Below are 27,170 nucleotides of genomic sequence, written 5' to 3'. Positions count from 1 at the left end.
ATTGACTTTCAACCTAAAGTCATCAAAAGAGACACTGAGGAACACTTCTTGCTGGTCAAAGGAAAAATCCACCAAGAAGAACTTTCAATCCTGAACATCTATGCTCCAAATGCAAGGACACCCTCATTCTTAAAAGAAACTTTACTAAAGCTCAAAGCACACATTTCACCTAACACAATAATTGTGGGGGACTTCAACACTCCACTCTCCCTAATAGACCAATCAGGAAAACAAAAACTAAACAGGGACACAGTAAAACTAATTGAAGCTTTGGACCAATTGGATTGACTGATATTTATAGAACATTTCACCCTAAAGCAAAAGAATATACCTTTTTCTCAGCACCTGATGGTACCTTCTCCAAAATAGACCATATAATTGGTCACAAGACAGACCTCAACAAATATAAGATCGAACTAATCCCATGCCTCCTATCAGATCACTATGGTGTAAGAGTGGTTTTCAATAGCAACAAAAACAACAGAAAGCCCACATACACATGCAGGCTGAACAATACTCTACAGAATGACACCTCGGCCAAAGAAGAAATAAAGAAAGAAATCAGACATTTTAGAATTTAATGAAAATGAAAGCACAACATACCCAAATCTTTGAGACACAATGAAAGCATTGCTAAGAGGAAAACTCATAGCCCTGAGTGCCTCCAAAAAGAAAATGGAGAGAGCATACACTAACAGCTTAATGACACACCTGAAAGCCCTGGAACAAAAAGAAGCTATTTCACCCAGGAGGAGTAGAAGGCAGGAAATCATCAAACTCAGGGCCGAAATCAATCAAGTAGAAACAAAGAGAACCATACAAAGAATCAACAAGACCAGGAGCTGGTTCTTTGAGAAAATCAACAAGATAGATAAACCCTTAGCCAGACTAACCAAAGGGCACAGAGACAGTATCCAGATTAACAAACTTAGAAATGAAAAGGGAGATATAACAACAGAAACTGAGGAAATTCAAAAAAATCATCAGATCCTAATACAAAAGCCTATACTCAACACAACTGGAGAATCTGGAGGAAATGGACAATTTCCTTGACAGATACCAAATACCAAAATTAAATCAGGACCAAATAGATCATCTAAAAAATCCCATAACCCCTAAAGAAATAGAAGGGGTCATAGAAAGTCTTCCAAACAAAAAAAGAACAGGACCAGATGGTTTCAGTGCAGAATTCTATCAGACCTTCCAAGAAGACATAACTCTTCAAAATATTCCACAAAATAGAAACAGAAGGAACATTACCCAATTTCTTCTACGAAGCTACAATTATGCTGATACCAAAACCACACAAAGATCCAACAAAGAAAAAAAACTTCAAACCAATTTCCCTTATGAACATCGATGGAAAAATACTCAATAAATTTCTTGCCAAGCCAATCCAAGAACACATCAAATGATCATCCACCATGATGAAGCAGGCTTTATCCCAGGGATGCAGGGTTGGTTCAATATACGGAAATCCATCAATGCAATCCACTACATAAACAAAGAAAAAAAACACATGGGCATTTCATTGGATGCTGAAAAAGCATTTGACAAAATTCAGCATCCTTTCATGCTTAAAGTCTTGGAAAGAACAGGAATTCAAGGCCCATACCTAAACATAGTAAAAGCAATATACAGCAAACTAGTAGCCAACATCAAACTAAATGGAGAGAAACTTGAAGCAATCCCACTAAAATCAGGGACTAGACAAGGCTGCCCCCTCTCTCCATATATTTTCAATATTGTACTTGAGGTACTAGCTCGGGGAATTAGACAACATAAGGAGGTCAAAGGGATACAAATTGGAAAGGAAGAAGTCAAACTATCATTAGTTTCAGATGATATGATAGTCTACCTAAGTGACCCAAAAAACTCCACTAGAGATCTACAGCTGATAATCAACTTCAGCAAAGTGGCAGGTTGTAAAATCAACTCAAGCAAATCAGTATCCTTCCTATACTCAAAGGATAAGCAGGCTGAGAAAGAAATTAGGGAAATGACCCCCTTCACAATAGCAACAAACAGTATAAAGTACCTTGGGGTGACTCTTAACAAACATGTATGACAAGAACTTCAAGACTATGAAGAAGGAAATGGAAGAAGACCTCAAAATTGGAAAAACCTCCCATGCTCATGGATTGGCAGGATTAATATAGTTAAAATGGCCATTTTGGCAAAAACAATATACAGATTCAATCAATACCCATCAAAATCCCAACTCAATTCTTCACAGAGTTAGAAAGAGCAATCCTCAAATTCATCTGGAATAACAAAAAACCCAGAATAGCTAAAACTATTCTCAACAATAAAAGACATTCTGGGGGTATCAGTATCCCCGACTTCAAGCAATACTACAGAGCAATAGTGTTAAAAACTGCATGGTATTGGTACAGTGACAGGCAGGCAGATCAATGGAACAGGATTGAAGATCCAGAAATGAACCCACACACCTATGGCCACTTGATCTTCGACAAATACATCCAATGGAAAAAAAGATAGCTTTTTCACCAAAGGTGCTGGGTCAACTGGAGGTCAGCATACAGAAGAATGGGAATTGATCCATCCTTGTCTCCTTGTACTAAGCTCAACTCCAAATGGATCAAGGACCTCCACATAAAGCCAGACACTCTGAAGCTAATAGAAAAGAAACTGGGGAAGACCCTTGAGGACATCGGTACAGGGGCAATGTTCCTGAACAGAACACCAATAGCTTATGCTCTAAGATCAAGAATTGACAAATGGGACCTCATAAAATTACAAAGTTTCTGTAAGGCAAAGGACACCATCAAAAGGGCAAATCGGCAACCAACAAATTGGGTAAAGATCTTCACCAACCCTACATCAGATAGAGGGCTAATATACAATATATATAAAGAACTCAGGAAGTTATACTCCAGAAAACCAAATAACCCTATTAAAAAATGGAGTACAGAGTTAAACAAAGAATTTTCACCTGAAGAACTTCGGATGGTGGAGAAGCATCTTAAAAAATGCTCAACTTCATTAGTCATTAGGGAAATGCTAATCAAAACAACCCTGAGATTTCACCTTACAGCAGTTAGAATGGCTAAGATTAAAAATTCAGGAGACAGCAGATGTTGGCGAGGATGTGGAGAAAGAGGAACACTCCTCCATTGCTGGTGGGGTTGCAAATTGGTACAACCACTCTGGCGGTTCCTCCGAAAACTGGGCACCTCACTTCCAGAAAATCCTGCTATACCACTCCTGGGCGTATACCCAGAAGATTCCCCAGCATGTAATAAGGATACATGTTCCACTATATTCATAGCATCCCTAATTATAATAGCCAGAAGCTGGAAAGAACCCAGATATCCCTCAACAGAAGAGTGGATGCAAAAAATGTGGTATATCTACACAATGGAGTACTATTCAACCATTAGAAACAATGATTTCATGAAATTCTTAGACAAATGAATTGAGCTGGAGAACATCATACTAAGTGAGGTAACCCAGACTCAAAAGATGAATCATGGTATGCACTCACTAATAAGTGGATATTAACCTAGAAAACTGGAATACCCAAAACATAATCCACAGATAAAATGAGGTACAAGAAGAAAGGAGGAGTGGCCCCTTGTTCTGGAAAGACTCAGTGAATCAGTATAGGGCAAAACCAGAACAGGGAAGTGGGAAGGGTTGGGTGGGAAAACACGGGGTGGAAGGGGGCTGATGGGAGTGGGGGTCTAGAAAAGGGGAAATCATTTGAAATAAAAATAAAAAATATATAAAATAAAAAAAAAGATAAGGAAGCTGTAGTCAGAAAGGTTAAAGGTGTAACTGAACGTTAGAGAACTAAGCAGAAAAAGAAGATATTTTTGATACAAATCTCAACTTCTAGAAACCCTTCTAGCTTAAAATTAGGATAGTCATCAACTTTTGGTAGTTATTTACACGTGTCTAATAGTACATCATTGCAAAGAAGAATTTGATGAAGATGAAAGAGTAAAGGGAAGTGAAAAGGAAGTCACTGTTTTTGTCTTTTGTTCTGACCACTATTGTTTTATATAAATATTTTATCTTCATAAAAACCCAGAGACATATTATCTATCTATCTATCTATCTATCTATCTATCTATCTATCTATCTATCTATCTATCTATCTATCTATCTATCTATCTATCTATCTTTCTATCTATCTATCTTCCTACTTATCTATCTATCTATCTATCTATCTATCTATCTATCTATCTATCTATCTATCTGTATCTATATCATATATCAGTCATCTACCATTCATGTGACATTTTAGGAAATGTAGGTTCACAGAAATTAAATAACTTGTCTAAGATCACAAAAATATCAAGTGTTCAAACTAGAACACAAATTCTACCTGAAAAATGTAGAAATAAATGATTGTTAGTCTTTTCCAATATTTTTTTCTAAGAAAAAGTATACAAAGGTAAAATATTTTATATCTATTTTTAACTTTCCCATAAGTTTTTGTTTATTTGTTTTTGGTGGTAGATGAGTGGATATAAATATATTTGACAATGAAAGTATAAAATCCAATAAAAGCTCCACGGTTTCAAAACATCTATTTTAATTATGCAGATGTTCATTGAGATATATAGGTTTTGAGTTTGATTTCTGGTATGTGGTGTTTAACTATATATTTAATCTCAATTGTGGGTTTGTACTCCACCTTTGTTTATTTACTTTCCAGATAAAAGGTATTAAACTTTTATATTAATAATTAGCTTTAATCAACACTAAACCTGGGCAGATATATAACCATTATACTGTTATGTCTACTTCCATATCAATAATCCTGAATTATAACTTGGTGTTTTCCATCTCAGCTGATCTTAGCTCCAATTGGCCATCCTTCACAGCCACCTTTTCATAACTCACCTACCCCTTGGCATCTCTTCTCACTCCATCTTCTTCTCTCTAGTGGTCTTCCTCCACACTCCAAGCCTGGAAACCAAAACTATCTCTCTCATGCCCAGATATTGGCTTTAGGCATCTTTATTTACCAATCAGGGAAACCTTGGGGAGAAAGGTTACATAGCATCATTTAGGTACACACAGGCTCTCTCATCCCTGTGGGCAACAAAACCTAGGGGGCCAGTATTTAGCATTACAATACATACCAAAAGATCAATCCACAGCAGTGTGGTGCTTTTTAAGATAATTTTTATATAATAAAGTTAGTTAGATTTTTTTCATTTTTGTCCTCTTTTTGGGGGAATTACTCAAGATTGCCAATGCATACATTTTCTTGTTTTTCTGATAACGAGTATGTTAAAATATAGAAGAAAGATGTAGAGAGAAAGACAGGAGGGAAGGGAGAAATAGTGATTAAAATTACGCATATATATATATAAAGCCATACAAATTATGATCTCATTAAACCATGAGACAGTCTATTTTAATGTTATAACACTTCATGATTATTTTTAGTTCACAGACTTACTTGTTTTCTATCTAATAAGACTGACATTAATTTAGCTGGTATTTTCTTTCTTCAGAAAACGTCTCTGGTCTCTGAGAGATCAAACTATTAGAGGAGCACAATGTTGTATTTATAGAGATTGATTAAAAGATTTTCCTTCATGCTTCAATTTCTTTACTTAGTATTTCCTCTATCACTGTGGCTTAAATCCTCTACATTAGCCTCTGTCTTTTGAAAATGACTTCATTAAAATTTTTCTTGTTTATTATAAAACTAAAAATAGTACTTCAAAAGATCACTTCAATCCCCCAACTTTATCTAATTTCACCATTTTATAGCTAGAATTAAAATTTACTTTTCTTTCTTTCTTTCTTTCCTTCTTTCTTTCTTTCTTTCTTTCTTTCTTTCTTTCTTTCTTTCTTTCTTTCTTTCTTTCTTTCTTTCTTTCTTTCTTTCTTTCTTTCTTTCTTTCCTTTTTCTTTTTGGTTGTTTTGAGACAGGGTTTCTCTGTAGCCCTGGCTGTCCTAGAACTCACTCTGTAGACCAGACTGGCCTTGAACTCAGAAATCTGCCTGCCTCTGCCTCCCAAGTGCTGGGATCAAAGGTGTGCACCACCACCGCCCTGGCTAACATTTTACTTTTCTATTATTGCTATGTTTAAGGGAAATGGGTTAATGTTTTGAGAGCATAAAAACAGGATATATGTCTAAAACAATATTAAATGCTTAGGAAAGGCAAATCATGGAAGGAAAATATAGAGCCAGCAGCACATAAATGGAATGGAGGACCTAGGTTTGTCATAGAGTTGTGTTGGTCATTATTCTTCTGCATAAGGGATTTGTGACTAATTATCTTCAATATATATATGCTCTTTCTTGTTTCAATGTGCTTCTAATTATTGGTTGTAAATCTTGCAATAAATAGGAAAGTTATTCACTCTCTCCCTTACTAATTAATACTCATTAATAATGCTTTCTGAGAGGTCGAGGTATCAATAAATTGTTGCTGTAAAAATTTGACACGCTTTCTAGCTTTTTTTTTTTAATTCGATATATTTTTATTTACATTTCAAATGATTTCCCCTTTTCTGGCTTCCCACTCTGAAAGTCCCATAAGCCCTCTTCCCTCCCCTAATTCACCATCCACCCCTTCCCACTTCCCTGTTCTGGTATTGCCCTATACTGCTACACTGAGTCTTTCCAGAACCAGGGGCCACTCATCCGTTTTACTTGGACATCATTTAATGAGTGGATTATGTTTTAGGTATGCCAATTTTCTATGCTAATATCTACTTATTAGTGAGTGCATACCATGATTGATCTTTTGAGACTGGGTTATCTCACTTAGTATGATGTTCTCCAGCTCCATCCATTTGCCTAAGAATTTCATGAATTAATTGTTTCTAATGGCTTAATAGTATTCCATTGTGTTTATATGACACTTTTTTTTTTATCCATTCTTCCATTGAGGGATACCTGGGTTCTTTCCAGCTTCTGGCTATTATAAATAGGGCTGCTATGAACATAGTGGAACATGTACCCTTATTACACGCTGGGGCTGGGGAATCCTCTGGGTATATGCCCAGGAGTGGTATAGCAAGATCCTCTGGAAGTGAGGTGCTCAGTTTTCTGAGGAACCACCAGACTGATTTCCAGAGTGGTTGTACCAATTTGCAACCCCACCAACAGTAGAGGAGTTTTCTCTTTCTCCACATCCTCGCCAACACCTGCTGTCTCCTGAGTTTTTAATCTTAGCCATTCTGACTGGTGTAAGGTGAAATCTCAGTGTTGTTTTGATTTTCATTTCCCTAATGACTAATGATGTTGAGCATTTTTTAAGGTGTTTCTCAGCCATCCGAAGTTATTCAGGTGAAAATTCTTTGTTTAGCTCTGTACCCCATTTTTAATAGTGTTATTTGGTTTTCTGGGGTCTAACTTCTTGAATTCTTTGTATATATGGGATATTAGCCCTCTGTTGCATGTAGGGTTGGTGAAGATGTTTTCCCAATTTGTTGGTTGTCATTTTGTCCTTTTGATGGTGTCCTTTGCCTTACAGAAACTTTGTAATTTTATGAAGTCCCATTTGTCAATTCTTGATCTTAGAGCATAAGCTATTGGTGTTCTGTTCAGAAACTTTCCCCCTGTCCCGATGTCCTCAAGGGTCTTCCCCAGTTTCTTTTCTATTAGCTTCAGAGTGTCTGGCTTTATGTGGAGGTCCTTGATCCATTTGGAGTTGAGCTTAGTACAAGGAGACAAGGATGGATCAATTCGCATTCTTCTGCATGCTGACCTCCAGTTGAACCAGCACCATTTGTTGAAAAGGCTATCTTTTTTCCATTGGATGTTTTCAGCCTCTTTGTCAAGGATCAAGTGGCCACAGGTGTGTGGGTTCATTTCTGGATCTTCAATCCTGTTCCATTGATCCTCCTGCCTGTCACTGTACCAATATCATGCAGTTTTTACCGCTATTGCTCTGTAGTATTGCTTGAGGTCAGGGATACTGATTCTCCCAGAATTTCTTTTGTTGTTGAGAATAGTTTTAGCTATCCTGGGTTTTTTGTTATCCTAGGTGAATTTGAGAATTGCTTTTTCTAACTCTATGAAGAACTGAGTTGGGATTTTGATGGGTATTGCGTTGAATCTGTATATTGCTTTTATCAAAATGTTCATTCAGTGTAACAGTATAGGGGAATACCAGAACAGGGAAGTGGGAAGGAATAGATGAAGGAAGTAGATGAAGGAATGGGGAGAGAAGAGGGCTTATGGGACTTGTGGGGAGTGGGGACCCAGAAAAGGGGAAATCATTTGATATGTAAATAAAGAATACATCGAATAAAAAAACTATATTAATCCTGCTGATCCATGAGCATGAGAGATTTTTCCATTTTCTGAGGTCTTCTTCCATTTCATTCTTCAGAGACTTGAAGTTCTTGTCATACAGATCTTTCACTTGTTTGGTCAGTCACATCAAGGTACTTTATATTGGTCGTGGCTATTATGAAGGATGTCATTTTCCTAATTTCTTTCTCAGCCTGCTTATCCTTTGAATATAGGAAGGCTGCTGATTTGCTTGAGTTGATTTTATATCCTGCCACTTTGCTAAAGTTGTTTATCAGCTGTAGGAGATCTCTGGTGCAGTTTTTCTGGGTCACTTAGGTAGACTATCATATCATCTGCAAATAGTAATAGTTTGACTTCTTCCTTTCCAATTTGTATTCCTTTGACCTTCTTATGTTGTCTAATGTTAGTGTTTAAATTTCTAAGGAGTTCATCCAAAATAGCAACAACTTGGAAAGTGGGTTAAATAACATATATTCTTCAATTTGTATGAAATTTGATCATATTTCAACAAAAAATGCCTGAAAAACTTAGCAACAAACATGACAAAATTATTGTAAGAGGATGCATACTAAGATGAAGGAAATGATTAAATATTTGGAGAGATTTACATTTCATTAAGATTTTGAGGATGAGGAAATATCAATTACTAAACAGTTAATCAGTACATAAGTGTTTACCAATTATAATATGCTAAAGAGGGATTTTGATATTTCATTTGAAGCCCATCTTTCAATAAAAGTAATACGTGATAAAATGATACATAATGCCAAATAAATCAAAGGAAATATGTCATTGCCCATAACCTCAAAAAGCATGATTCTCCCTTCCTCACTGGATATCAACTTCAATTAGCTCCTGAGTGTATGCTGGGCCTTAGGAATAATTTCCCTCATCTAGAGTGGCTTGATCTTATACATTCCTTGTACACATCACATTGGCTAACTCTCTTTTCCATTAATAGATTATAAAGTTACTTCATATCTTGGTACATCAAGCATCCCATTAATGTGTCAATTTAATTTCTTTTTGTGTATTATTTAGTAGTTAAATTATTGCATTGCTTCATGCTTCTATTTCTTTTCCCATTCTCTCCTTCCTTGCTCTTGCTTCCTTCCTTCCTTCTATCCTCCTTCCTTTCTTTTTTCTTTCTGTCTGTATTTATTTTATTCTTCCTGTCCCTGTCCCTGTCTCTGCCCCTGACCCCTCTCCCTTCTCTCACTCCTTGTTTTGTTCTTCTTGGTCTTATTCTTGTTGTTGCTCCTCCTCCTCCTCCTTCTCCTCCTCCTCCTCCTCCTCCTCCTCCTCCTCCTCCTCCTCACCCCTTCTCCTCCTCTCCTCCTCCTCCTCCTCCTCCTCCTCTTCTTCTTCTTCTCACTATATGTCAGGTATTCCATGCCTTGAACTCATTATGCATATGAGGATGACTTAAATGTTCAATTCCTTCTTTCACATCCTGAATATTGATGACTATGCTCCAACATTCTCTGTTTATGTACTTCTCAGGAGGATTAATATAAAACTTTGTATATGTGAAATGTACACTACCTATGGAGATACCTCTATAATTCAAGAATTCTATTTTTAATATTTTGTGAAATTATCATACTCTTTTCCATAATGATGGATGGAACTAGTTTAGACTTCTATGAATGGGTGTTCAAGAGTTACTTTTCCTCAATATTGTCCTTGTTTTTATTTGTCTTTGATGTTTTTGATTATAGGTATTATAATGTGAGACCCAATATCTCATTGTAGTTTTAAGTTTTATTATACTGATGACTAGTATTGTGGAACATGATTTTCCATGTATTTATTTTCCATTTGCATATATTTTGGTGGAAAGTAATATTTATTGAGAAGGAAACAGCATTTTCATCTTGAAAGAGGATTATAAAGATAAGTCTTCTTTCAGGAAATGTCAACTACACTTCATGTAGGACCAGGACACAGAGTCTCAAGATAGAAAAACAAAATGTGACTCTGGAAGAGAGAGACAGAGAGAGAGAGAGAGAGAGAGAGAGAGAGAGAGAGAGAGAGAGAGAGAGAGAGAGAGAGAGAGAGAGAGGAATGAAATAATCATAGATTGTTGCCTAGCCCAATTGTAATCAGAGACTTCACCCAGAAATAGATGCAAAGAGATTTAGAACTTCATAGACAAATAATAGGCAGAGCTTGGGAAATACTGCAGAAAAGGGTGGTAATAGTTTGTAGGAGCCAGAGGCATTGAGGAAAACATGAGAAGAACCACAGAATAAACTAACCTATGCTCATAGGGGCTCAAAGTACCTGAAATAAAATTCAGGGAACCTAAAGGGATCTGACCTAGGCACTCTACATATATGTTATAGTTATTTAGCTTGGTCTTATTGTAAGACTGTTAACATGGGGAGTGGAGTCTATCTTTCACACTTTCACCTCCTCTTAGGATACTTTTCTCCTACTGGTTACCTCTTCCAGCCTTAATATAAAGGAAAGTACCTAGCATTATTGTAACTTGTTATGCCATGTTTGGTTGATAATCTTGGGAATCCTGCCCTTTCCTGAAGGGAAATGGAGGAGTGGATTTAGGGAAAGGAGAGATGTGGGAAGGTACTGGAAGGAGGACAGGGAAGAGAAACTGCAGTCAGTATGTAATAAAAGAAAGAATAAATAAATAAATATTAAAAGGAGATGTCAACTGAATTCCTCTGCCTAATTTTACTCAGGTTATTTGACAGTTTTAAATAAATTGCTTTGTCATAAACACACACATACACATACACACATATCACACACACATACACACATATATTTACATATATATATGACATTAAATCTTATAATATCTCATCTCACAAGGTTGAATTTTGTTATTTTCCTGATTTGTGTGAATTGTTTCTTGGTGTTATAATTCACAAAATTTTCTAAAAGCAAGGATAATGCTTTCTTTACTAGGAATTTGTGTGATTAACTGACTTTATTTGGGCAAGTCAGCTACTGGTGCATCATTTGTTCCTTTTATTGATGTCATTTACATTATTTTTTCTTGACATCATTGGCTATATATTAATGCTACAGATTTTTAGAAGTTATTCATGCTAAAGTTTGCAGATTTCTATTATCTAAGAAAGGTTTTGCCAAGATTCCTGACAAGTTAATTAGCATGAACTTTGGTCATATTTCTTGCTGTAGATCTTTCACTGTCAGGATTGATTTCTGATCCATTCAATGATTTTCCTGAGAACCCCTTTCAAGCAGCATATCTTGAACCTGTAAGAAACATAGGAGCTGGCATGGAGATTGACTGGACTACCCAGGAAGTGGGATAAGATAATGGACCTGGTGTTATATGGATGGATGCTAAGTGATGGAACTTAGTCTACAATGGCTGTAGACTGTCCAATGTGTGGATATATATATATATATATATATATATATATATATATATATATATATATATATGGAGGGGAGGGTGGAATCATATGTGTATCTCCCACATAATCTTACTGGACACCCATATTGACAATGAATCTGATTACCAGATTATGTACCAAATGAGCATAGACACAAAATCTATTCAGACAAGCTTGTGTTTTGTTTCCATTATATTGAAGTCTTGGTTTATAGGGATAATTCTGAGTTCAGTCTGTGGGTATTTCTGTGACACTTGTACTTGGTCCCTGGATCTTCCAGGAAGTAGGACACTTGTGACTAACCTTAAGCTTGAGACCTACCTTGTATAATGGCAAGTATAGATACTGAGTTTGAGAGAGCTGGCCTTGAGCCTTCAGTCACAAAAGCAAGGTTAATAACTGAAACAATGGTATCTGTTATAAAATATGACAATATAGAGGCTGACCTAAAAACTGGGTATGTAGGTGCTATACTGGTGATATGCCTGATTGGGATCCTGAAAGTATAAAATCTGTAGCCGAATCTAGACTCACTAACTCAGCCCTAGGTTGAATTAGTAACTCCTGTAATGGATTCAATATCGATAGATGTTGACAGAAACCTCTGTCAGGTTCTGATATAGAGTTTCATGAGCATAAATCTGAGTCTTTGGGCACAGGAATTTCCCAAAGAATCTCAGTTGGTAAGGGTGAATCCAGTATTTATTTGGTACAAAAGCTTGGAACCTCTGGGTTGAGATTTTTCAGGTTGTCATGGATGCTAGTTCATGGATGCTTGGCTGGTTTCCAAAGCTATGTTGGTTTATTCATGTTGAATTCTGTTGCAGTGATCATACTTTTGTAGCCTGAGGGAAATTTGGATATTCCTTTCCTTCTTTTAATGAATGGAAGGCATTTCTTTTCATACTCTGCTTTCTGGGATTTCTGGACAGTTGAAAAAGATAATGCCAAACTGTCCTTATTACCATCTTCAGGGTAGCCTTTCTTTTTTATGTTATACAGCTAGCTAAATAATGGCATCTCTAATATGGTTTTGTTAGCTTTTATAAAATTATTCTTATGCATGGACAATGGCCGATATAGATGTTTCTGTGGGGGAGAAATAATTATATCATAATTTATACAATTTAGATGTTCACTGAGGCTTCTTGTTCTATAATTAAATTCCCATTTTCAGGTATGAACAAGATGAGACACTTTTCCTACTATAACATTTAGAGGTATGCTTTTGAAAGCTTTTTTAAAGAACAAAGTCATCAGGGCGGGAATGCCCATTACTGAATTATATAGGCTTTATAAGAAAAACAATGATGAAACATGCATAACAATAATTGTTCTCTGCACCTTGTAATGTACGCTATCTATCACATAATGACTCTGCAAGATGCTCATCAGCATACTTGACTCTCCCACACTGATCAGAAATAAATCTCTTTTTGTTAGTCTGTAGTATTGTGCTATTAGCAACTTAAAAATGTATAAATGATTCTCGAATGACCAGTACTATAATCTTTCTGGCATCTACATTCAGACCAGAATCTTAAACATTATAATCAATAGATATAATATGTTTTGCCATAAAAGTCACTGACTGAATTTACAAAAGATTGTTTATATCATCAATATCTGTCTTTTCTGGTTGTTTTTCCCAACAATTTGTCTCAAGAAGATATTATAACCCCATAGTTTTGCATGGTGTGCTCTCTATTTTGGCAACTGATGCTACTTCATATAATTAGAGAAGAAGAGCTAAATGGTGATTTAAAATGTTGGTTTCTTGTTTGAGACATTCTTAAATATGGAAAATCAGAAAATAGAGGTAGGAAAAAAGACACAAAATGTTCCTGGGGGAAACCAAACATTATTAATACTTGCCAATCTTGAAAAAAGTTATTATCGTGGCTCAATTCATAAGTCTAGCCATCTCACCTCTAAGAACAAGAACTAGTGTCTCTTAAACACTGATAAGTTAATGCTGAGAATACTCTCATATAATTCCTGAATAGCTTTCAAATCTGTTGGGCTTTGAAAGGTATAATTAAAACTTATTATTCTTCATTTCTTTGTCTACCAGCTGTCTGATCACAGAATGAAAGAAAACAAGATTTTTTCTTTAACCAGTGAAAGAATTTGCCAGATTTAAAGAGAAATTATACTTTTTAGTATTAAAAATCTTTCTCACTAAAGGGACAAATGAGTTGAATTATGCTCAAACATTGTCACTAGGCAAAGTCAATGAGGAGCTTCTCAATGACACCATTTTCTAAAAATGGCATTTCATAAAATAGCAAAACTTGGTTTGGGGAGAGTTTGTGCTCTACATGACAGTTCTCATAATATTGCTATCGTGTCTACTATGTAATAGTATACTGTTCTGATCATTATACATCTGTTTTACTTTACACTGGGAAACTCTTGAAAAATTCCATTTTTCCCAGTTGACTGTGGAAAGCTAGACATGATGAATAGCTTGCATTTAGTGATCAGTACTCTTAAGGCTAAATACCTTGCTTTAATGCAAAACTCACTAATATAACAATGACATTCTTTACAGAAGTAGAAGAAAGCAAAATCCTAAAATTCATAGAAAAGCATAAAATACACCATAAAATCAAAGCAATCTTGGATAAAATGAATGAAGCTGGAGGCATCACGATATGTGATTTCAAGATTTATAGAGTCATGGTAACCAAAACAGCATGATATTGGCATACATATAGACATATCAACCAAAGAACAAAATAGAGAATAAAGATACCAAAAATAAATCCATGTATCTACACCCAACTGATTTTCCACAAAAGCACCAAAAACATGCATTGGGCAAAGGACAGCCCCTTCAGAAAATGATACTGCAAAAGCTGGATAGATATTCACATACAGAAGAAAACTTGACCTTTATTGCTCACCCTGTAAAAATTGAACTCAAAATGGATCAAAGACTTAAATTCAACATCTGAAAATTTGAAACTGTTAGAAAGAAGCACATGGCAGACTTTGTAAGACATTGGGTACAGGCAGTGAATTTCTAGAAAGAGTACCAACAGCAAATGAAACAAATGTAAAATTTATCACAAATGTATTATATCAGACTAAAACGTGTACAGTGAAAAAAATAACACACAGAATGAAGACACAACCTAAATAATGAGACAAAATTGTTGCTACTTATCTGACAGTGAATAGTAAATAAGGTAAAAAAAAAATCCTAATGACAAATCCCACGTAATCTAAGTGCCCAAAATGGACAAATGATCTGAACAGACATTTCTCAAAAGAAGAAATATATGACAACAAATATATGACAAGGTTTAATAATACTAGGCATCATAAATTGTTAACTGAAACGTCATTGATGTGCCATTTATCCTAGTTAGAATGGTTATATAATAACCATAAAATATGGTAGCAACAATATTTCAAGAATAAACTTGTATACTTGATTTTTAGAAATGTTAGTAAGTACAGCCATTATGAAGAACAATGCAGATATTATTTGTAATAGTATAAGAAAGAGTTCTAAAATTAAACACCTATCTTATTTCTGAATATATGTCAAAAGGAAACAAAATTAACATAGCAAATTTATATCTGTATGCCCATGTTTTATTGCAGTGTTCACAACAAGATGCTGAATAAGCCTAAATATCCATCAATGTGTGATGAACAGTAAAATGTTATTATATTTATAAATCTATATAGACATATTTATAGGCTTATACATATATAAATACAATCCTTAAATCTTGACATTTGTTGTCTAGCCTACTGGACTTTCAATAGGTGAACAGACAAAATTTGATATTTGTAAGGGGTGGGAAAATAATTACATGCTAGTATTTGTTGTAAAATAAACATAATTAAAGTACTCTGTCAAATGAAAAAGGGCACATTCAGAAAAACAAATAATACATGTTCTCTGTGACATACAGAATCTACAAAAAGCTGTCTATAAAGTAGAATATTCCTATAAATGTGATGGCTATGAAGTTAACAAAACATGTGGCAAAGAATAGCTGGATTTATTTACTTCTTTATAAGGAAATATATGAAATTTCAACTATGTGTATAATTAATATTTATGATTAAGATCATGCTATTGTCCAGTTGAAGGTCTTTATATTAATTAGAGTTTCTTGAAAGAAGAAACTTCTCTTATGATCATTGTCTTATTTACTGATCCATGGTTATAAAAATGTGTCATTAGAAGTAATTTTATTGCTATATTCACTTACCCCTTAAGGTCAATGGCCAATATATTCTCAAGTTCTTGGCCTCATTAACAGTGGAGGGTACAGGTTCTAGCTCATGAGTGGTTCTTAATCCCTTGTCAAACGTTGTTAGGAACTTCCATAACATTTGTGCTACTATTACACTAGTGGGAATATCTTGCAGGCAAGCAAGATTGCAGTTCATAAGATTTGTAGCTGAGTGAGTATATCTCATCATCATAAATTAGAGTAGGGTAATGATGGATCTTTAAAAATGACCACCAGTTCAATTTATTGACATTTAATGATATAAGTATATAGTATTTGCACCAATAAGGCCTGAACTTCAGGGTATGAAGGATAACATATTGTATAGATAATTGTCTATAATGGTTGGGGCAAATATATAACACTTTTGGCAGACAGCTCAAAAGTACCTAGCCTAATCCAGAGCTTTTATTTAGTAACATATGATGTTTAATTTGAATATTGCATCCCCTATTATATAATAATTCCATTTATACTCATTTTGATAGATACGCATATATTTTAAGAAGCCTGTATATTTTCTCTGACTCAGCTATCCAATTCTTCTACCTTATTGTCAAGACCTGAAACTCAGTTTTCTGTCTATTTTTGCTTTGGGAAAGCTTACCTCAGAGTTTCTGTTTAGTTTTATGAACTTTTCATTTCTAGATTAATTTCAGTTTGAAGCTTTGTTTAGTGATCTTATTTCTTTGTTAGATTCTACTTTTATACCTTGCATTATTTTCCTTATTTCATTCAGATGTTTTTGTTTTTCCTGATCTTCATTGAGGTACCAATTCATAACATATTCAATAACTTTGAATAAATTTATAGTTGTTAATTTAAAGTCTTTGTTTTATTATCTAACTAAGTTTTCTCATGGTATATTGAAGTAGGGATGATGACTTCTGAAGGAGGCATATGTTCTTGTATTTGTTTTTTGTTGTTGTTGTTGTTTTCTTTTCCTTTGCCTTTGTACTGGGATCTAAGAGTCCAGAATTATATCTGTGGTTTCACTGGTATAGATATGAATTCTCAACTTTGCTGTGTTTTCTGATAGCTATTTTCCAAAACTTATAGGTTGTAGACATACAAGAATGTTTGGTTTATTTTAGTCTTGGGATTATTTTGAGTTTTGGGGTTCAGACTGACTACTCCTAGATCTTAACTTTTGATTGGAGTTTTGTGTTCAGATGAAAGCTGCCCTAGATTAGTGCAGTGAGGAGTTTAATGGGTGATAGACTAATATGGTGAGAGGGACTGGCTCTAGGGTTATCTTAAGCAGGAATTGGGGTTCAGCTCTACTAAAGTTGATAAAGGCAGTACTAGGGATACATTTTTATAGCCTAGAATATCAAGTTAAAAGGAGATGGAAGTAGGCTAGAAGAGGGGGCTGAGGGAGGCAGAAGGATAAGAATCTCATAATATCTGAGCCTCAGTGCCCATGATTATAAAGTGAGGATTGAGATATTAGCACATAGTTTTCATAGTGGCTATGAAAATTAAAGAGTGGATAGAGTAGTCATTTGACTATAGTAAACATGATATAAGCTTTCTCTCTCTTTTTTTTTTGTTTTATTTGTTTTGTTTTTGTTTGTTTGTTTTTTCAAGACAGGGTTTGTCTGTGTAGCTCTAGCTGTCCTGGAACTCACTCTGTAGACCAGGCTAGCTTCGAACTCAGAAATCTACCTGCCTCTGACTCCCAAGTCCTGGGATTAAAGTTGTGCACCACCACTACCGGGCGATGTAGATGTAAGCTTTCATTGGCTTAGTAGTGTGGAACTCTTGAACTGAACTTAGGCCAAAGGTAAATGATAAAAAGGAACAGGTAAGGCAATAGGGGTTTAAATATAAATCTCATTAAAGATGAGCCCCAAATTAATGCTATCACCAATGAATATGGGGTAAGGAATGTGCTTAACTAAATGAAGATATAAAATCTTATTTAAGATTCTTTGAGCTTTTTATTATAATATTTTAAATGGGACCAGTTCTCCCACCAAAGGCAGATTATTATTCATTTCATTGTCAGTAAAAATGGCTTTCACTCATATGAATGCACTCCTGAGATCTATCTGACAGTTCCATCATCTGAAGAAATTGTTTTTTATTGCATATGCTTTTAACGTATACATTTTTTTGCTGTTGAAAATCAAGATATGCCCTCAAACAATCTAATTTTTTTGTGTTATTTTTAATAGAAGATTTAATGTCAATAATTTGTCAAGGAATACAGAACACTTTGGAAACCTATTTCAGAGTGATTGAGAAAATATTATTTCTTGCTAACAGTATTTTAGTTTTCTTTGGTTGGTACATAGATGGAAATAGTCTGAATAGTATAAACTATTATTGTTTTGCCAAAGGTGTTAAAAAAAGTCACCATAAATCACAGAAGTAGTACTTTAGAGAGGCATATTCCTAGAAAATAAGACATGTTTTCTTTTTTTCTTCGATATATTTTTTATTTGCATTTCAAATGATTTCCCCTTTTCTAGCCCTCCACTCCCCGAAAGTCCCATAAGCTCCCTTCTCTCCCCCTGTCCTCGCACCCAACCCTTCCTACTTCCCCATTCTGATTTTGCCCTATACTGCTTCACTGAGTCTTTCCAGAACAAGGGGCCACTCCTCCATTCTTCTTGTACCTCATTTGATGTGTGGATTATGTTTTGGATATTCCGGTTTTCTAGGTTAGTATCCACTTATTAGTGAGTGCATGCCATGATTCATCTTTTGAGTCTGGGTAACCTCACTTAGTATGATGTTCTCCAGCTCCATACATTTGCCTAAGAATTTCATGAATTGATTGTTTCTAATGGCTGAATAGTACTCCATTGTGTATATATACCACATTTTTTGCATCCACTCTTCGGTTGAGGGACACTTGGGTTCTTTCCAGCTTCTGGCTACTACAAACAGGGCTGCTATGAACATAGTGGAGCATGTGTCCTTATTGCATGCTGAAGAATCCTCTGGATATATGCCCAGGGGTGGAATAACAGGGTCCTCAGGAAGTGTCATGCCCAGTTTTCTGAGGAACTGTGAGACTGATTTCCAAAGTGGTTGCACCATCTTGCAATCCCACCAGCAGTGGAGGAGTGTTCCTCTTTCTCCACATCCTCGCCAACACCTGCTGTCTCCTGAGTTTTTGACCTTAGCCATTCTGACTGGTGTGAGGTGAAATCTCAGGGTTCTTTTGATTTGCATTTCCCTAATGATTAATGATGTTGAACATTTCTTAAGGTGTTTCTCAGCCCTCCGAAGTTCTTCATGTGAAAATTCTTTGTTTAGCTCGGTACCCCACTTTTTAATGGGGTTATTTGGTTCTCTGGGTTCTACTTTCTTGAGTTCTTTGGATATATTATATATTAGCCCTCTGTCAGATTTAGGGTTGGTGAAGATCCTTTCCCAATCTGTTGGTTGATGTTTTGTCCTTTTGACAGTGTCCTTTGCCTTACAGAAACTTTGTAGTTTTATGAGGTCCCATTTGTCAAATCTTGATCTTAGAGTGTAAGCTATTGGTGTTCTATTCAGGAAGTTTTCCCCTGTGCCAATGTCCTCAAGGGTCTTCCCCAATTTCTTTTCTATTAGTTTCAGTGTGTCAGGTTTTATGTGGAGGTCCTTGATCCATTTGGAGTTGAGCTTGTTACAAGGAGATAAGAATGGATCGATTAGCATTCTTGTGCATGCTGACCTCCAATTGAACCAGCACCATTTGTTGAAAAGACTATCTTTTTTCCACTGGATGTTTTCAGCTCCTTTGTTGAAGATCAAGTGGCCATAGGTGTGTTGGTTCATTTCTGGGTCTTCAATCCTATTCCATTGATCCTCTTGCCCATCATTGTACCAATACCTTGCAGTTTTTATCACTATTGCTCTATAGGAAAGTTTGAGGTCTGGGATACTGAATCTCCCTGAAGTTCTTTTAACTGTTGAGAATAGTTTTATGTATCCTGGGTTTTTTGTTATTCCAGATGAATTTGAAAATTGCTCTTTCTAGCTCTATGAAGAACTGGGTTGGGATTTTGATGGGGATTGCATTGAATCTGTAGATTGCCTTTGGCAAGATGACCATTTTAACTATATTAATCCTGCCTATCCATGAGCATGGAAGATTTTTTCCATTTTCTGAGATCTTCTTCGATTTCCTTCTTCAGAGATCTGAAGTTCTTGTCATATAGGTCTTTCACTTGTTTGGTCATAGTTACACTAAGATACTTTATGCTATTTGTGGCTATTGTGAAGGGTGTCATTTCCCTAATTTCTTTCTCAGTTTCCTTATCCTTTGAGTATATAAAGGCTGATTTGCTTGCATTGATTTTGTAGCCAGCCACTTTGCTGAAGTTGTTTATCAGCTGTAGGAGTTCTCTAGTAGAGTTTTTTGGGTCACTTAAGTATACTATCATATCATCTGTAAATAGTGATACTTTGACTTCTTCCTTTCCAATTTCTATCCCTTTGACCTCCTTATATTGTCTAATTGCTCTAGCTAGGGCTTCAAGAACTATATTGAAATGATATGGAGTGAGGGGCAGCCTTATCTAGTCCCTGATTTTAGTGGGATTGCTTCAGGTTTCTTTCCATTTAGTTTGATGTTCGCTACCATTTTGCTGTATATTGCTTTTACTATGTTTAGATATGGGCCTTGAATTCCTGTCCTTTCTAAGACTTTTAGCATGAAAGGGTGCTGAATTTTGTCAAACGCTTTTTCAGTATCTAATGAAATGATCATGTGTTTTTTTTTTCCTTTGAGTTTGTTTATGTAGTGGATAGCATTTATGGATTTCCTTATATTGAACCATCCCTGCATCCCTGGGATGAAGCCTACTTGATCATGCTGGATGATCGTTTTGATGTGTTCTTGGCTTCAGTGGGAAAGAATTTTATTGAGAATTTTTGCATCGATATTCATAAGGGAAATTGGCCTGAAATTCTCTTTTTTAGTTGGATCTTTGTGTGGTTTTGGTATACACTGAATATAATAGAAAAGAAAGTGGGAAAGAGCCTTGAACTGATTGGAACAGGGGGAAATTTCTTAAAGAGAACCCCAATGGCTCATGATCTAAGATCAAGAATTTATAAGCGGTACCTCATGAAACTGCCGTAAGGCAAAGAACATAGTCAATAAGACAAATCGGCAACACACAGATTTCAAAAAAGTATCTTCATTAACCCCACATCTGATAGAGGACTAATATCCAAAATACATAAAGTACTCAAGAAGTTAACCACAAAAAAAAAAAATCCAAAAAAAAAAAAAAAACCAATAGGAAATGGAGTATAGAACTAACCAGAGAATCCAGAGAATTCAGAACTGAGGAATCTCAAATGGCAGAAAAGCACCTAAAGAAATATTCAAAGTCCTTAGTGATCAGATAGATGAAAATCAAAAGGTCCCTGAGTTTCGACCTTCTACCATTCACAATGACTAATAACAAAACCTCGAGTGACAACACATGTTGGTGAGGATGTGGAGAAAGAGGAACACTCCTCTATTCCTGGTTGGTTTACATACTGTTACAGCAACTCTGAAAATCAATCTAGAGTTTCTTCAGAAAAATGGAAATAGATCTTCCTGAAGACAACAATAACACTCTTGGAAATATACCCAAAAGATGGCCCAACATACCACAGAAGCAAATGTTCCACTATGTTTATAGTGGTCTTGTTTGTGATTGCCAGAAGCTGGAAACAACCAGATGTCCCACAAGAGAAGAGCAGATGGATGCAGAAAATGTGGTTCATTTACACAATGGCATACTACTCACCTCTTAAGGAATGAAGACATCCTGAGTTTTGTAGGCAAATGGATGGAACTAGAAAATTTCATTCTGAGTGAGGTAACTCAGACCCAAAAAGACATGCATGGAGGGTTTGTAATTTTATGAGTTCCCATTTGTTAATTCTTGATCTTAAAGCATACGTTGGTATTCTGTTCATGAACATTTCCCCTGTGTCCATATGTTCCAGGCTCTTCCCAACTTCCTCTTCTATTAGCTTCAGTGTATCTGGTTTTATGTGGAGGTCCTTGATCCACTTCGACTTGAGATTTGTACAAGGAAATAAGAATGGGCTTATTTGCATTCTTCTACATGCTGACTGTCAGTTGAACAAGCAGATTTTAAAATAAACCAATATTGCAGAAATTTACTAAGAGGAAGTTGGAAGTCTAGTATTAGTAAAAAATGGAGATGAAATATTGAGAAAGGATCCTTCTCAGCACAAAAACATTGTAAATTTCCTGATTAATTTCTACAATGCCATTTTTATAATAATCAGATTTTGTGGAGTCAGCCTTTTGGTGGCTGATGACATTTTCCTGCATTTTCATAGACATTTTTGTTTTCGACACTGAACATTTCTGACCTAGTTAGTTATAACTTTTTCTGGTGTCTAATTTCATATAATGTTCCCTTTAAACTTTTGACATTATTTGAGGGTGGTGCTGCTCATATTAAGCACAGAATTTGACAATCACAGTGTAGCATTCAGGTATTTTTGTTACCACTCATGCCATCAGTCTATTGCTTCAGACTTTTAAAAGACCTCCTGCAATGTAGATTATCAAAGTTTGTGGCATATTGTATCTCATTTTGAAGTGAAGAACAAATAGCATCATTATATGCTAAAATTCCTGGACTCTTCTCTTAAAGCTGATTCCTTTTCATCTCACCACTGCATTTATTATACAATTATGTAATTACATGCATCTTTCTTATTTGGTTTGGAATGTTCAATTTAAGTGTGTGAAATCAGTAGACCTTTTTGTCAAATTAAAAAAAATTACTTTTGTCTCTTAGACTCTAAACATTGATTAATAAATTGAGAGTAACTGTCTAGAGATGTTGATAAACCCATACGTTCTTTTCTTGTTGAGACTTGTTTTCACTATCCTGGAACTTTCATTTTTCCATATGAAGTTGAGAATTGCTCTTTTTAACTTTATGAAGAATTGAGTTGGAATGCTGATGGGTATTGCATTGTATATATAGACTGCCTTTGGTGGGATGACCATTTTTACTATATTAGTCATACCAATCCATGAGCATGGGAGAACTTTCCATCTTCAGAAATCTTCTTTGATTTCTTTCTTCAGAGACTTGAAGTTCCTGTCATACAGATCTTTCACTTGCTTGGTTAAAGTCATACCACGGTATTTTATATTATTTGTGACTATTGTGAAGGGTGCCATTTCCTTAATTTCTTTCACAGCTTGTTTATCCTTTGAGTAGAGGAAGGTTAGTGATTTGTTTGAGTTAATTTTATACCCATCCACTTTGCTGAAGTTGTTCATCAGGTTTAGGAATTAGGTAGAATTTTTGGAGTCATTTAAGTATACTCTCATATCATCTGGAAATAGTGACAGTTTGACTTCTTCCTTTCCAATTTGCATCCCTTTGACCTCCTTTTGTTGTCTTACTGCTCTAGCTAGAACTTCAAGTACTATACTGAATAAATAGGGAAAGAGTGATTAGCCTTGTCTTATCTCTGAGTTTTATGGGATTGCTTCCGGTTTCCCTCCACTTAATTTGACTTTGCATGTTGGTTTGCTGTACATTGCTTTCATTCCTTTTAGGTACATGCCATGAATTCCTGATTTTTTTTCAGGACTTTTGACATGAAAGGGTGTTTTTATTTTGTCAAGAGATTTTTTTTTCAGCATTTAATGAGATGATTATGTGATTTTTTTTTGAGTTTCTTTTTATTTGATTTTTCTTTGTTTACATTTCAAATATTATTCCCTTTTCTGGTTTCTTTTCTGAAACCAGGAACCTATCCCATTCCCCCTCCCCTTGCTCACTAACCCACCCACTCTTGCTTCCTTGTCCTGGCAATTGCCTACACTGGGGCTTCAAGCCTGCTCAGAACCAAGGGTCTCTCCTCCCTTTGATATCCAACAAGAACATCTTCTGCTACATATTCAGCTGGAGCCATGGGTTCCCCCATGTGTACTCTTTGTTTGGTAGTTTAGTTGGTTGGTTGGTTGATATTGTTGTTCCTCCTACAGGGTTGTAAGTTCCTTCACTTCCTTGGGTCCTTTCTTTAGCTCCTCCAGTGGAGACCTTGTGCTTAGACCATTAGTTGGCTGAGAGCACCCACCTCTGTATTTGTCATGCACTGACAGAGCCTCTTAGGAGACAGCTATATCAGGCTCCTGTCAGCAAGCACTTGTAAGTATCAACAATAGTGTCTGTGTTTGGTGACTCTGGATGGGAGGAATCTCCATGTGGGGCAGTCTCTGGATGATAGAATATATTGATGGATGTTTGTATGAACCATTTTTCCATTCCTGGAATGAAGCCTGTGTGATCATGTTGAATGATGGTTTTGATGTGTTATTGGATTCAGTTTGCAAGCCTTTTATTGGGTAATTTTGTGTTGATATTCCTAAGCTAAATTGGTCTGAAATTCCCTTTCTTTTTTTGGGACTTTGTGTGGTTTAGTTATCATTATAAAATGTGGCTTTATAAAATAAATTCAGCAGTTTTTTCCTTCTATTTCTATGCTTAGAATAGTGTTTGGAGTATTGATATTAAGTCTTCCTTGAAGCTCTGGTAGAATCTCCACTAAAATCATCTGGCACTGAGCTTTCTTTTTTTTTTTTTGCTTGTTTTTTGTTTTTGTTTTATTGTTTTTTGTTTATTGTTTTTGGTTGGGTGAGTTTTAGTGACTGCTTCTAGTTCCTTAGGGGTTATGAGACTAGAGAGTTTACCTGATCTTGATTTAACTTTGGTAGGTGGTATCTCTCTAGAAAATCATCCATTTCACCTAGACTTTCCAGTTTTGTTGATTATAGGCTTTTGTAACAAGATCTGATGATTTTTTAAATTTCCTCAGATTCTGTTGTTCTTGTCTCCCTTTTCATTTCTAATTTTGTTAATTTGGATAGTATCTCTGAGTCTTGTAGTAAGTTTGGCTAAGGGTTTATCTATCTTGTTGATTTTCTCAAAGAACCAGTTCTTGGTTTTGTTGATTCTTTTTATAGTTCTCTTTGTTTCTAATTGGTTGATTTCATCCCTGAGTTTGGCTATTTTCTGGGGTCTACTCTTGTTGCATGTGTTTGCTTCTTTTTGTTCTAGAGCTTTCAGGTATGTGGTTAAGTCACTAGTGTAGGATCTCTCTAGTTTCTTCACCATCCCTGACTTCAAGCTGTACTACAGAGCAATAGTGTTAGAGAACATGGTATTAGTACAGAGACATACAGATCGATCAGTGAAATAGAATTGAAGATGTAGAAATGAACCCATGTAGCTATGGACAAGATGATCTTTGACAATTTGAGAAAGCTGAGCTTTGACAAAGAAGCCAAAAGCATACAGTGGAAAAAAAGTATCTTCAACAAATGGTCCTGGTCTAACTGGCTGTCAGTTTGTAAAAGAATGCAAATTGAGCCATATTTATCACCTTGTACAAAGCTCAAGTCCAAGTGGATCAAGAACCCTAGCATAAAACCAGATACATTGAATCTAATAGAAGAGAAAGTGGGAAATAGCCTTGAATACATTGGCACATGAGAAACATTCCTGAACAGAACACCAACAAATCAAAAATCCAAATTAAAAAATTCAGTCAAATGGATGGAATTAGAAAACATCATCCTACTGTGGTACCACAGACCCAAGAGGATATGCATGGTATGTATTCACTAATCCATGGATATTAGCCAAAAAAGATACAGAATACCCAGGATAAAATCCACTGAACTCAAGAAGGATAACAAGCTAAAGGGCCCAAGCAAGGATGCCTCAGTCTCTCTTGGGAAGGAGAATAAAGCAATCATAGGGGTTTGGGTAGAGGGAGGGAGGGACTTGAATAGGAGACAGGGAGGGGCAACAGGACTAAAGCCCTCAGGGCTTACAGAAAGAATGGAAACTGGCTACCTCAGGAGGTAGGAGGTGGGGGACCCTCTAGAATGTACCAGGGACCTGAAGGTGAGTTTCAGGAGTTAAAGTGAGAGAACATAGATGGGATGCCCAACAGTTGGGAGAGGGAACTTGTAGAATCTACCTCCAGTGGAAAGACAGGGCATCAAGTGGAGGGATGGGGTTGACAAACCATAGTCATAAACTCTGACCTAGATTTGCACATGTCTAAAAGAACTGCAGGGACAAAAAGGAGACAAGCCTGGGGGAAAGGGTCCAGTGACAGGCCCAAATTGGGATCCATCTCAAAGGGAGGCTCCAAGGTCTGACACTATCACTGATGGTATGGTGTGCTTACAGACAGGAACCTAGCATGGCTCCTGACACTGAGCCAACAGTCAAGCAGCATACACTAGCTTGTCTGAGGCCCCCAATATATATACAGCAGAGGACTGCCTGGTTGGGCCTCAGTGAATGAAGATTCACCTAACCCTCTTAAGATGAGGTCCCAGGGAGTAGGGAGTTCTGGTGGGGTGGGGATGGGGTGTGGAGACATTCTGTTGTAAACATGGAAGGAGGAATGTGATAAGGAACTGTCTGAAGGGGGACCCTGAAGGAGATAATGAATGGACTGTAAAAAATATTAAAAATAATTTTTAAAAAATCAGGTACAAAGCTAAAGAGAGAATTCTTAGCAGAACAATCCAGAATGAATAACTTGAATTATATAGAAAAATTCAAAATTGGAAGTAAATCTCCACCTCTCATACTATCATACCTTACTTGTACATCTTATTAATCTATGGTCAGATTTCTTGGTAAAGAATAAATAATAAATATCTTCCTTTTATAGATAGTTTTCCAAGTTATTACTTCTTACTATAACAGTTGATAATATTCCATTATAAGAATATCATTAATTATTCAACCACTAAATGACTTCTGAGCATTTCCACTGTTACTGAATTTTTGAAGTTTTTAAAATGATGCTGATAAGGGATACTGAACGATACCGTCTCTGTTCTGTATAATTTTAAAGGTGATAATATTCGATTCTTTTTTTGTATGATCTCTAAAATCTCCAGATTATTTTTATGGCATTCATATATAGTGAGACAACAAATTGTTTTGACAAGTCTACTGAGAAACTACATGAAAGGTAGGCTATTAAAAAGTTACTTTAGCAAAATGAGACTTTACTAACTGGGTTTATTACAAGAATTTCTATGAATAAAACCAAATGATTGATGCTTTTATAAAAGCCAATGCAAAGTCATGTATCTTTATAAAGTCAGTTCAATGTTACCAACTTTCCAAGAGTAGAAAAAGCTAATTGATTTTACTACTACCTATGAGCACATGGAGACAGCAGGTTTCATGCTGCTTACTGGCTGCCTTGTTAAGGCCCATGTTTATTT

The sequence above is a fragment of the Apodemus sylvaticus genome, chromosome X (genome assembly GCF_947179515.1).
Source record: "Apodemus sylvaticus chromosome X, mApoSyl1.1, whole genome shotgun sequence".
Taxonomy (NCBI): Eukaryota; Metazoa; Chordata; class Mammalia; order Rodentia; family Muridae; genus Apodemus; species Apodemus sylvaticus.
This window is presented reverse-complemented; position numbering follows the sequence as displayed.